Below are 13,551 nucleotides of genomic sequence, written 5' to 3' on the forward strand. Positions count from 1 at the left end.
TCTCAGTCAGTCTGTAACCCTGTGAGTTTCGTACCCAGTGAACGCACATCACTTGCCAGGCACGGTGTCCGGAGGAAGTTCCTGAGGACCCACAGATAGCAGGGTGCGCACTCCAAACCCTCAGTCTGTCCCCGGGCTCCCAGTGAGGCGGCGGCCTCATTCTGGGACATCCACAGGGGTGAAGAAGTCCTCTCCCCTCTCACGGATGTTTACCTATCAAAACACACACGCAAATCCACACGGATGCACATTTCTCACATGTGAGAAAATGAGCGTGGGACTTGAAATCAAACAACTTGTGTCCTATGTATAGTTTTCAGAAGTCGTATGGCGTATAGCTCAATTTTCTTCACCCCAAATTTCAAATAAGAAAACCTATTTCCCAAAGGACTAGGAATTAAAATGCTGTAATGATAGAGTATGAATGGCACACAGCAAATATAAAAATAAAGCGGCTATCCTTAAAAATTAACATTTGCGTCAGAAATAAGCAAATGCATCCTGAGGGCAAAGCAAAAATATTTTTTTTCTAAAAATGCAATTCAGGATATTTCAAATACACCCTCTGACCCAACCCTCTGTATTAGCGACTGTAGGTGAAATACAAACATAAATAAACTAGAAGAGAAGAAAAAAACAGATAGCACTGGAGACTGAAAAAAGCAGGCAGATTTTAGAGGCGATGAATTGGAAAAGGCGGGAAGAGAGAACAGCCCAGGGTGAGGTTCCATTTTTCATGGCTTTACTCCAAGGACACGTGGGAGTCAGTGCTGGGCGGGCTAAGGAAAACCCTGGCAGAAGCTCCACGTTCCTTGCGAACTGAAAAGCCAGAGGTCAGGGTTCGGGGCAGCCGCAGTCACTGGGGAGGAGGGGAAGCATCCCGGACAGGGAAGATCCAGAAGGTGGAGTCCAAACGGTCATTCTAGTTCCGCCCAACGCAGGCGAGCAGCACATCCGACATGGGACAACTGAAGGTATCAGAACGAAGCCGAGATGTGACTTGCCACCTAAGAGACAGAGTCGTTAGTCGAGTCCAATCAAGTAAATTGCCTGCGAAAAAAAGGAAAACCAAACCAAACCAAAGAGCAAGAAAGAAAATGAACAATAAACAAACAAACGAACAAGCGAATAAATAAATAACACTTTTCAGAAGACTATAATAGAATCCAGGGTTACCAAAATTTATACATTCCCAATTCCAGAGGCCATTAAAAAATACCCAAAATATTAAGTTTTAAGCAAAGGGGGCCAGTCATTAAGCCAATTTTAAGGAAAAGAAAAATGAGACAAACTACTTGGACCAAGTTTAATAGGAGCCAGATGGTGGAATTAGCAGACAAGGATTTTAAAGCTGCCATCGTAACTAGGTTTAAGGTGGTAAAGGAAGTGATACTCTTGACAGAAACAATATCTCAGCAGAGAAACGGACTATAAAAGGAAAACCAAATGAAAACGCAAACACTGAAAAATACGATATCTGAAATTTAAAAACCAATGTTCGCTGAAGGGCTTGCTAGGATGAAAATGACAGAAGAGTCAGTTAACTTGCAGTTAGATGATGGACATGACCTAATCTGAGAAAAAGAAAATTGACAAAAACAGAAACCAACAACAAACAACAAACAAACAAAACCATGGACGGTGCATCAGGTTCTTGGAAACGCTATAAAATGTCTAACACGAGTTTAATCATAATGCCGGAATTAGCAGAGAAAGGCTGAGGCAGAACGTATCTGTAACAACAATGGCCAAAACTTTCCAAACTTGGGGGGAAAAAAAAGGGTATTCAAGATGCTCAGCAACTGAAGACGCGTCAGGACAAAGAACCATCCCGGACGCATTGTAGTTGAACTGTGGAAAATGACAGAGAGGAAATCTGGAAAGCGGCCAGTGGAAAATGACATGTGCCAGGCACGGGTGGGACCGGGCGAAGGACTGCTGGTTTTACGTCCCAAATCACGGATGATGCCCCCGTGCGGAACGGCATCTGCGAGGTGCAGAAAGCAAAACCAAGCAAAGAATCACTGTCAACCCGGATTTTCAGACCATGTGAAAATATCCCTTAAGAATGGGGCAACACATACGGAAAACAAGAAGATCGAAGAGGTTGGTTCCTGCAGAGCTGCAGTGTGTGAAATGCTTAAATCACTCATTGAGGCTTAAGGGAAATCATATGAATTCAAATCATTGCACCTCCACTAACGATGGAAAAACGTCGTGTATGGTAAACATCTTGGTTAAAAGAAAAACATGTCTTTTCCTTAATGAAATTACAGAAAACTTTTTCGTGCAAAAATTACTACATTCATTTTCAGGGAGGATTGGAAATGCATCAGTTGATAATATACGTGATAACCACAGCCCTCATCCCTACACTCAGTCGGCAAAGACCTCTCGAGTATGGACTCGTGCGTTAGACGCTGTCATGGGACCGAGGGATGTTAAAATGAAGTGAACGGTGTCCCTAACCTCAAGGAGCGTAGAGCTCAGTGAAGAGCAACGAAAATAAGCAACAGATGACAATAAGGTAGAGTAAGTGTAATAGCAACGGTGGTGCAGGGGCTGGAGGAGCACGGAGAGGGGGCTTTGGTCGAGAATATTAGACTGGGGTCACCTGTGCAAGGTACGCACCAACTACTAGCAAGTATGAGGCTGTCTGTACATTTACTTAGAAATTATTATTAGTGTCAGGCTGTCTAACTTATGTGGAAATGGCTTCCTGTGGAAAACAAACTATTTCTTTCTTTCTTTCTTTTTCTTTTTTATAAGGCATCATGCACATCCATTATAGAAAACTTAGAAAACAGATGACCAGATAAAATGAAAATCATCTGTATTCTTAGCACTCAGAGGTACAACACCGGAATTTAGTTCACTTTGTCCAAGAAGATGAGGACCTTGTAATGGACCCTGGGATCTGCTTATGTATTGTTTTAAGAATTCAAGTAACTTTATTTTACCAAAGTTTTAGATTTGTTCTCCTCTGCGAGAGCATTTTACAGCTATATCTCAGAGCAGGAGGATTTATGTCACCAGTCATAGTATATATTTCCACGGTCTCCTTGGACAATATTGCACTATTGTCCTTAAGTAAGCCAAAATGGCGTTCCTTAAAAATTCTAACGAGATTGTTTTTGAAGAAATGTAAACTGTCTAAAAGAGGGAAAATGTGACAAATAGAATAAGTGGAAATTAACTGTGATCTTTCCAAGCCATTTAGTGTTCGAATGAAGGGAAAAACATATGTTGTTAACCTTGCAAAAAGTTCTCAGCAAAACGATAGTCATTCGTTGGTTTATTATATAAAATTTATTGTATACACAGGTCAGTGTATAACCTTTAGTACCGTGTTATGTGCATCCATGCTGCAGTAATTTTCACCAGTACTTTTATTACATAGTACTCTGTAATCTGTGCAGGAAGACATTATTTTATAGTGAAGAATTATATAGTACAGGGATAGTTATTTTTCTCTCTACCCTGGATAGTTTAGGTAATATTTTGAAATGAGATAGTTCTAATCTTTTTTGTCTGTTCCTAATCTTTACAAACTCATAATTACTGTGATCATGGAAACTTACATGAACTGGATATGTTTATTAAAATCATCGCAAATACCTAATTTGAAAAGTCTAATAGCTCCCAGGGGATACATTTTAAGTTTTATATTTTGATCCTTTAAAAAAAAATAAATCCGTTTTGTTTCTGTAACGGTGCTTTGTGTTATGATTCACCATCATGAAAGGTGTCTCTCTAAAAGGCAAGTTTAATTTTCTGTACACCCTACTTTTCATTCCTTTCTGCCTTAAATCCCTGATACCGAATAAGATTCAACCTCCCTGGACTGACAGAAGCCTTACGACCTGCCCCCAGTGCTCACCGTGGCCTCAGAACTCCCCCTCCCGCTACAAAAAACTCATCCGTCTGCACCCCCGGAGGACCGTCAGCTCTGCAGAGTTTCTTTCATTTCCTTCTGCCTTTCACTCTGCTTGGAAGAGTTTGGTGCCCTCGCTTTTCAAGAAAATCCTACGTATCTTTCTATAAACCCTTCTCTGTCTCTCCAGGAATAGTGGGTCATCTTATATTCATCCGTCGTCACTCTGGTTACAGGAAAATGTGCATACGATCAATTATACAAACTATAACGCATAGCTTTATGAAATTTGCATGTATATAGCAGAGAAAATCGAGCATTCCGGGTGAGGACATAGACGGGTTTACATTCTTTCATGCAGTGAGTTCATTTTCGATGAACGAATGAATGGACAAATTAATTAATAAATGATAATGCTAACGTTGAAAATTATTCATGGTTTTAGTCCTATGTAAAGTTCCCCAATATAAATAGTTGGAAATACATTCAGTGAATTTAGGGTGCAGCGAGTTGAAACAAGTCGTTCGGGCCGGGATTCTAATTTTCATACGCACCCCTCCCGGACGTCGCGCAGTGCTTCTCGTAGAAAAATGACATCGGTAGCGAACGCGAAGTCTAAGAGAAGCATCTCGCCCAGGCACCAAGTTCGAGCTTATTCTTCAGCCTCCCGTGAAGAGGACCCACGAGACGGGCCCCTCATTCCCGAAGTTCCTCAAACACAAAATTAACAGCTCACCTCCTCCTCTTTCCCAAATATGGAAGAACTTAGGGCGGATTCATCGCGTTTCGTGCCTGGGGCGTGCGAGAGATCTGCGTGTCGCCTGCCATTTATTTTAAGGCGTAACACCAGCATAGTCATTTTTCGTCTTGAGGGCTGCGTTAGATCCACGAAGCAGGGCTGTCCCGGGCGGTTGTGTCCTGCCTGTCCGTCCCTCGGCGCGGAGAGTGGCAGTTGCCTCTCTGCCCGCTTCTGCTTGGACTTCGGACCGATCCTCAATCTCCCTTCCTCCAATTAAGATCTACTATTATCTATTTTTAGATTAGAAAGAACGGAAATGTCCTTGCTTTGATGAACAATAAACTCATTCACAAAGAGCTGTTAATGGTTACTAATAAGGGTACGTTTCCCTTCTGGGCCTAATTACATTAAAAAAGACAATTACCACCTCGTGTAATGAATGCTTAATGGTAAAATTTCAGGCAGATGAATTTAAGAGTGCATCCAATATGTTGTCCGTGGAGTCAATGGATTAATCAATGTTCAGATTATGTCTTTGACAGACATCACTGGGTAGCTCATGTACTAGGTCCCGTGCCACGTTCTGTGACGTTAAGGGGACATGCCAGACCCCTCCTGCCCTCGTGGGAGTTAGAAATACACGCACGCAATGATAACGTGAGGCTGAAAATCGGAAACCATTGAAGAGTCACTGATAAACTGAGACTGTAGAGAGAGAAGGGGCCGCTCACGGTACGGGAGGAGGAGGCCTTGCCCGGGACTGGCGGGGTACCCGTTTCTAAGAGGAGGGACAAGTGACCGTGCGGAGGGACGGCTGGAATTCTAGCCGGGGACACTGGGTGGCGTGCAGGGGGACAGCTCCCCCTTTCCCTCAGCATCTCCGTGAGCCAGCCGGCCGCCCCCTGCCTTCCCCTGCCTCGCGCCGAGAAAGGACACCCACGTGTGCCCGCCCTCTTGTTCTTCACCGAGATTGGGCGTGGGGGTGGGCATGGGTGTGTCATGAGTTACCAGTCCCCTCCGGCTGTCACTCACTCGTGTCCCGCTTCGTCTGTCTCTCTCTGCGTGCCTCGCGGGGGGCTGTGAAGGAAGACGGTCTCTATATTTAAACGTATATTTCCGATAAGATAAACCTGGTTTCTGGGACTCCTCCTTGCGTTAGGCCCCCAGATCCCGCGGACGTGTGTGTTTGGCGACAGGGTCTGGCCTCACTCTGCTCAGCGGGAGTGTTGAGTCCAGAGGTGGGGGCGGAGGGCTGGTTCCCCAAATTCATCCGAGGGCTTCATTCCCGTGACGGTCCCCGTGCTAGTGTAGCTCGTTAAACACTCCCGGGTGCACTCATTTCTCTAGACAGACTCAGGATGACACGGGTCGCCGTCCCGAACTCAGGATGCAAACCCAGGGAACTCGAGTTCGCTTCCTTCTGTGAGATTCGGAGTCAGGCGTGTGCCCGCCTCAGCTTTAATTTACATCTTCTACCGCAGGAATAAGGGGTGCCCCTACACCTCAACAGGTGGACACGTGGCCGTCGATAGCGTCGTGGCCGAAAGGAATCGCGTGGGCCCGTTTCGTGGCCTCATGCACGCGGCCTCTCTCACGAGCCTTTAGCAGGAGTGCATCTTTCGGCAGTGGGGGCGAATATTAGCTGCCGTCAAGTCCCAGTGAGTTAGCGTGACTGCACTTCGAAGCACTGTTACGACCTCTGTGTCCGTAACACACAGTCAGTAAATTGAAAGCAAAATTTTCTATTACATCGACTCAATTATTCTCTAGCGAGTTTACCAAACATAAAATTTATAGCAGTTGAGGGCCACAAACTCTTACTAACTCTCCACGACTTGGGTGAACCCTGGCCACGTATCCTAGTAAAAGTTTAATCAATCAGCTATTAAGGACCAGGGAGAGTTATTTCCAAAAAGAGTCGGCCGCTGTTGAAATGTTAACTGCGCTCTCGTTGTTTATGTGTTTTGGGCTATTGCTTTTCACAAGATGTTTTGTATCATTAGAATGCTTTATGCAAACAGTGTCAGTATCTTGGAATTTAAAGAAAAAAAATTAGAAACAAACTAGAGAGTAGCATTTTAAAATCTTCACTATTTTTTTAAATATTTTTACGCGAGGCAACCCTTGGTTGACCTCACAGATTGCAAGGACCCTGTCAGCTTACGATCCCTTATTTTTTTATTTTTATGCCTACAGCACCCGGTCTTCCTAGGAGGTCTCCCATCCAAGTACTAACCAGGCCCGACCCTGCTTAGCGTCCGACATCAGACGGGATTGGGCTCGTTCAGGGTGCCGTGGCCGTAGACTAAATCTTCACTGTTTTTGTATCATGGAGTATTACAATCACCATTTTTTTGTTATGCGTTTTAACAATTCCAGACTTGTTGTTTTTAACTGTTGTTTTTATGTGGATTTGGTGCAAACTGAGCACAGCTGGGAGCAGGAGCACCAGGGCCTCCTCTGGTCAGCAGCTCTGTGTGGGAGCTCCGGGACCGGGCTGCCGCCTCGCGGGGTGAGCATGCGGGGGAGCTGGCGGAACGCGGGCCGGATCGGAGCGGGGCCAGGCTGCTTCCCGGGGCGGCATCTACTGATCGGCATCCTCCAGGCGGGGTGAGGACGCGCTAGGCCTGGCCTCGAGTGGACAGTGGAGAGAAGCCAGTTCAGAAAACACCATGCGCCAATGCCCAGGGGCCAGGGACGGAGGGACGTGCGCTGAGCCGGGTGCGGGAAGGGAAGGCTTCGGTCGCAGGAGCACTCCGAGCTCACTCCGAATGTCACATTCTCCGCCTCGGTGCAGGAGAACGGGCATGGGCGTCCCTGAAACCAACTCTTCCATGTGGTGGCCGGAGCGGAGCCCAGCGTCCACGGGCCAGCATGGGCCCGCCCGGGCGCGGCCGACCTTCACTCCTCAGTGCCCCCCTCACAGCCTGTCCCAGCGGCGAATGGAGAGGAAGGGGCTCTTTTCCATGACGTGGAGGTCGGGACACGGCCCGGCGGCCCAGTACCAGGGCCTCCTGCCTTTTCTGAGATAACTTTCTCATTCCCGCGGCGTCCGGAAGAGAACACGCCGTCGCCAACATCTCGATTATTTCACTGCTCCTCGGGGCGTTCTGTTCGTCACCTTCCGCTCCGTGTTCACCGCACACCTACCCGCCAGGCCCGGCCCAGCACCGTCAGCCCCAGCTCACGAGGACTTAGGCAGTGGAGCTGAGTTAGGGCTGCTGCCCCCGGGTGTCCACGGGCCACGCCGTGCGCCTCAGGGTTCGAGGCGGAGCCGTGAGCAGGCGAAGGGGTCTGGGAACGAGACGGTGCTGGGATCGAGGGGGCCCGACCGTTTTCGAAACGATCGTGCGTCCCCCATTTCCATCGATCGAGGGAAATTTACCAGAGCTCCTTACGGAATCGGAGCAGGAGGGGTGAGGGAAGGAGGGGTGTAGCAGTGCTCGGCGCGGGGTGAGCAGAATTCGGTCAGGGAGGCCCTCGTCCGCCAGGAAGGTAAGTTTAGGTTTCATTTCGCAGGTGCGTGGTTTGTCCCATTGTAGTAAAAAAAGAGTATTGAACACCAACAAAAAGTTTATCTTACAAATTATTCTTGCTGAAAATGCTATGTAGAAAATATAGAATCGAAGATGACGTTCCACCTTCCCTAGTCATGCACGACTACGTAGAATTACCCCACACCGATGTCGTGCTCGCAATGAGAGAGCATATGACTTCACAGAACACGGGACACACTTTTAAAATTCATTACCTATAATATATATTATCTCATATAATGGATATTATGTTCTTTTCTCAGAAAAGGCCTTATGCAATTGGACCTCCCCTGACGAAACACAGCTTTAATTCATAATTTAATTCGTTAAATTAATTTAATTTAATTCACACACTTTAATTCATTGTTCGACTTAAATCAACAAAATACACAGAGCGCTGCCCCACGACGTCCGCCGGCCCTCGCCGTCCGACCGCGTCCCCGGCGGCGAGCTCCGCTTCCCAAACATCTTCAGTGTTTACGGGTGAACGCGGCCAAGTCCGCAGTCCGTAGGCCTGAAGGACTTCGCTCTTAGAGGTCAATGTTCCCCTTGGCCAAGTGTCCTTCCCCAGCGGAGTCACACGCTGGTGGGCAGGAGAGGGCCCGGGGTCGCCCGGCCGCGGCCCGCCGTGCGAGCAGGGAGCAGACGGCGGACAGAGTGGCCCCAGCCCGCTGCCGGCCAAGGCAGAGACACGTGTTTCCTGTCCCTTAACACCACGGAGAAGGCGGCGGGGACCGGCCTGGGCTCCAGCATCACTCCTGGGAAAGGCGGGTGGTTGGCAGGTTGGGACAGCAGGGGGACAGGAAGGCGGGGCCGGCTCAACACCCCAGGGGAGCGGCCGCACAGGGGGCTCAGGGGCTGCGCCCAGCCACGCCCGGCTCCATCCCCCCGGCCACTCTTCACTCTGGCAGCAGGACTGGTGGCCTCAGTCACAGCAGAAATGCTCCCCGGCCTGTCGCTGACCGGTTCCGGTGCCGCTTCGCCTCCCCAGGGCCCAGCGGGCCCCCCTCCCGCCGGCCGGCGCCCCGGAAGCCAGAAGCGGTTGCTGTCCGGTGCCTCCCCTTCGCCAACATGCCCTCCCTGCTCCTCTAGCTCTTGGGGCTTCGTTAACTCCGGGCCACGGACGACCCGTCACCGACGTCGCGGTACCTGGTCCGGAGTCTTCCCTACTCGCGGGAAGCTCGGTTCCGATTCCGATTCACTCTTACCAGCCTCGTTCTCGTCTCCCAGACCAGGCACCTCTTGAAAGGCGGATGTCTCGACGGGATTAAGTACACAAAGATCCCACGGGGTCTGACCACGAGGGCCGCTTGACATCTGGCGCAGGGAGCGGTTTCTTACGGGCCATGCTTTATTCCATGTCCGGCTCTCCCCGGTGACCGTGAGCTCGGGGCGCGGCCGCCTGTGCTCCCAGATTTATGTGCAAGGACCTTGAAAACTACAGGCGACACCCTAGGAAAATGGCAGCTTGCAGGTGCCGTAGGTGCTGGTTGGGTGAATAACTGCTCCTTCAGGAGCATTTTGTCTGATGTTCAGAACGTGGCACGTGCGACAGGCCTGCCTCGTTTTATTTACTGGATGCCGCAGAGCACAGAACACGTGCCGGTTGTTAGTTTAAGGACTTGATGTACTATAATCTATATGATTCTTTAGTTTCATATTTTATTTGGAGTTTTAATCCATATGCATTGGTTCTGTACATTTTTTTAGATCATCTAGCTAATACAGTATGTCTCTTCATATGCATATGGTTTATATATTACCTTATTTATCTAGCTGAATATTATTAGCTTTTACATAAGATTATCGGTTTTCATAATTACTAGTGCGGCATTTTGGTCTTCAGAATTATATATCTATCTATACCTATGTATCTATATATCTACATCATCTATATCTATCTTATCCGTGTGCGAACACATAGATCACGTATATATGCATTTCACCGCCTGGCTGATAGAATTTCCACACAGACAGCACCAGAGGAGACGGATCTGTGTGAGGCCTGTAGATACTGTCAGTGAACGTTCAGATGTCACAGAACTCCCAAAGACAGCCTCGTCTGTCCTGGATGTGACCACGCTGGCCAGACACAGAGGTGACCTGTGCGATGCCATCGTCGACCTCACACAGAGAAGCCACCCTTCCGTGCACGGCCATAGAATCTCTACCTCAAAAGTGCTCCTTCTGGAGTCGAAGGGAGGGTCCAGGACACTCGCCATACCTTAAAATGACTCCGGGCCGGCCAGCGGTTCTAGGGTCCCGAGTGGGCTGGCACAGGAGAGTCGTGGTCGGGGGCCCTCGAGCGTGGGGGACGCTGGGGGTGGCGGGGAGTCTGCGGACGCCCATCCTGTGCGCCTGCCTCCCCCACGGTAAAGCAGCACGGATGACACAACACACGCGTCGCATGCCGATGGCCCGCGCGCGCGTAGGTTGAGGGCAGTGAGTTTTGTGGAATTAATTTCCTTTTCGCCGACCTCGTTCGGGAGAAGCGCGTCCTATGTCCTTCCCCCACACTTCGGCGGGAGCTGACACACTGCTCTGTCCCCGCAGATGTTAGACGTGCGGGAGGGTGACTGCTTTACACTTCTTCCTTCCTCGTCACCTAGCCCGGTCATTCGTGATCGGTGACTTTCTGATGCTCGCCATGGCCCCACGCCCACCTCCTTGAGTGGGCCCGGGTGCACAGAATAACGGGAACATGACTGAGCTTTATTTGAATTTCCACGTGGAGGAGCAGGTATCTCCCAAACCCCCTGGCTCCGAACCCCTGGTCTCTGCGATGCGCGCGGTCTCTGCGATGCGCGCGCCAAGCGCCTCCTCTTCCTTAGCGGACGCCCCGCACCCCGCCCCGCACGTCCAGCTCCGTTCTGACGTCCAGATGCTGTTCCTCAAGGTCCCGCCCTCCCGGCTCCTCGCGGCCGCAGCCTCGCTCCGCAGACGCTTGCTCTTTGCGCGCTCTCTCCCAGAGCCTCAGCATCGTCTCTCAATTAATAGCAGAAGTAACTGGCAAACCTCCAATATCCAGCCAGATCCCACGGCCGAGATACGTTTCCACGAAGAAAATCTGTGTATCTAGAAAGCGATGCTTTCCGGAGGAGAAAATGCGGGAAGATTGGGCATGCGTATTTGCATATTTTATGTAAAAGCTTAAATAGCAATAACTTTATTCGACTTCTGTTTACTGTATTTACATAACCTATATTTTGCTAGATTTATATTTTACTATATTTACTGTTATATTTACTATTTTACAACCTATAACCTGGCATAGTTAAAAAATATATAACACCTTTCAATCGACCTACTTTTTTTCAGCGTTAGTCATTTGAGGTGTAAATAACAATTACTAACCATTTCTTTTCTAAAGAGTTTTATTTAGATATTAACTATTCAAGCTAGTCAGTTCTACATGACAGCATCTTATTAATCTCCAATTAATATATAATGATTTAAAAAATTCCAGAATTATTATTTTGGTGGCACCTGTAACTACATTAAATTATTTCTGTTTTAATATTTTTCCACTAACTTATCTATTAAAATTCTTGAAGTTATTAAATGTAAGCTGATTTGACTTTTACTTGTATGAAAGAGCTTATATAAGTTCTTCATATAACTTAACAATGCTTTTCTCTGTACCAGCCTACTCTGATTTTGAAAGATTTAGTGAGTTTAAAATATGTATTGGATCAATTAATAAATAGGATTGTAAAATTTGTAATAATTTTAAAGAACGATTATTTTTTAATCTAAGGAAGCTTTTTCAAGAAAGTGTCGTCTCTCTAGAGAATGGCGATGCCGTAAACATTGCTTAAGATGCGATTTATTGAGTTAAGTAATAACTATGTTCCAAACTTGTTTTATTCAGCTACTGATAAGAAAACTATAATCTTAACTGGTTGAATATATACGAGAAATTCCCTTTCCAAACTGCTTTTAAAGCAGGCGGACCACCCTTCTGCCATCATCCAATGTATGAAACAAAACAAAAATATATTAGAAAAAATGTTCTGAATGTTCTCACATTCTCCGGATATGGTACATTCATCTGAGTGTGTAAAATAGACTCGCGTGCACACATATACGCGCGAGTCGACACGAGATCCTTCGTGTGCTGTTAAAGCAGTTCTGAGTGGAGAGGTTCATGTCTCTCTGTACGTTTTCGGATGTAAATAAGAAGTCCGAGTGCTCAGATGCAGACGGACGGACGTCCTCCGCATCACGGTCATTTAAACACAGCCTTGACAGCCTCCGCTGTGTCCTCAGGGGAGGAAGGGACGGGGCCCTGGGGCCTCCTTGATGAGGGTGCTGACCGCATCGTGGGAGGGTCACCCTCCCAGCCTGATGTCATCCTGAAGGCTCCTAACGCCGTCCCCCTGAAGGCTTGTGTCTCTACATATAAATTTGGGAGGATGCAAACATCCAGTCTGTAACATTAGCTAAAATTGGACGTTGGCCGGGGGAGGAGGGTTCTGTGCACAAAGCAGAAGGAGAGAATGCCTGCTGAGGGACGGTTAGCAGTCCAGCACGGCGACGCGCTCACGCGGACACTCAGCTCTTCACATGAGCCTCCGATTCTGGGCGTGGCAAGGGGACCACCATGCCCTCTGGGGAGAACAGGGACCAATCAGGCCTCTGCTCGCGTATTTTCGAATGTACAGTAATAGAAAAATCCATGGGCATATGTTGAATAAGTATTTTTTTATCTTATTTAAATTATTCCTATCATAATTATAGCAACTAATTCCTAACCTCGTTAACAATGCACCTGATCCATCGGTAAAAGCTATCGATCATTTTTTTTAAAAAAAAAATAGGGCCTTAGCACATACCAGTTCACATGTAAGATAAGGCCCTGACCGCTATCATGACCCGGAAGCCCTGTACCTCTCTCGTACTGCAAGGGACAAGGGACGCGCATTAAACTCACTCTTCTATAATGGGACGATGTGCAAAATACTTACCGTATTGATAGCAGAGAAGCACATGACTGACTACGGGAGGGAGACTGCCGTAGGAACGGTCCCCTGGTGGCGAGCTCTCAGTGTCCCTTGCTGCCTGAAATACTTAGCAGACGTGGAGGGAGAGAGAGGGGGGCTAGACGCGGCTCTCCAGCCAACTCCCTCGGGTTTGGAGGAGGCGGGGAGCGGCCGTTCGCCCTCTGCTGGGCCCCCGGTCCTGGTGCTACGTCCTCCGTCTCGCGGCAGCACAGTCGCCCCTCATCTCCCCATGGGGCATGAGCGGGAGCTGGGACACGGCGCCCTCGGCCACTAGCTCTGTGGCAGTCGCGTTCCATGAAGACGGCACGCACGGGGCATCGCTGGCGAAGGTCGCGCGCGCCCGGCACCGTGAGCGCTGGGCAGGTGTCAGCGTCGCTCCGGGGCAGGCTGCAGCCCACC

The 13,551-nt window shown here is 48.4% G+C and overlaps 1 protein-coding gene and 1 pseudogene across 1 annotated transcript in view; one reads left to right on the forward strand and one right to left on the reverse strand.

Annotated features, from left to right (window-relative positions):
* The window catches only part of CSMD1 (CUB and Sushi multiple domains 1), a 1,232,804-nt gene that overhangs the window by 578,373 nt on the left and 640,880 nt on the right, over positions 1-13,551 (forward strand). The gene's annotated exons all lie outside the window — the stretch shown is intronic.
* Positions 6,801-6,919, reverse strand: LOC112482192 (annotated as a pseudogene).

The sequence above is a fragment of the Pteropus alecto genome, unplaced genomic scaffold, assembly GCF_000325575.1.
Source record: "Pteropus alecto unplaced genomic scaffold, ASM32557v1 scaffold35, whole genome shotgun sequence".
In the NCBI taxonomy this organism is placed as follows: domain Eukaryota; kingdom Metazoa; phylum Chordata; class Mammalia; order Chiroptera; family Pteropodidae; genus Pteropus; species Pteropus alecto.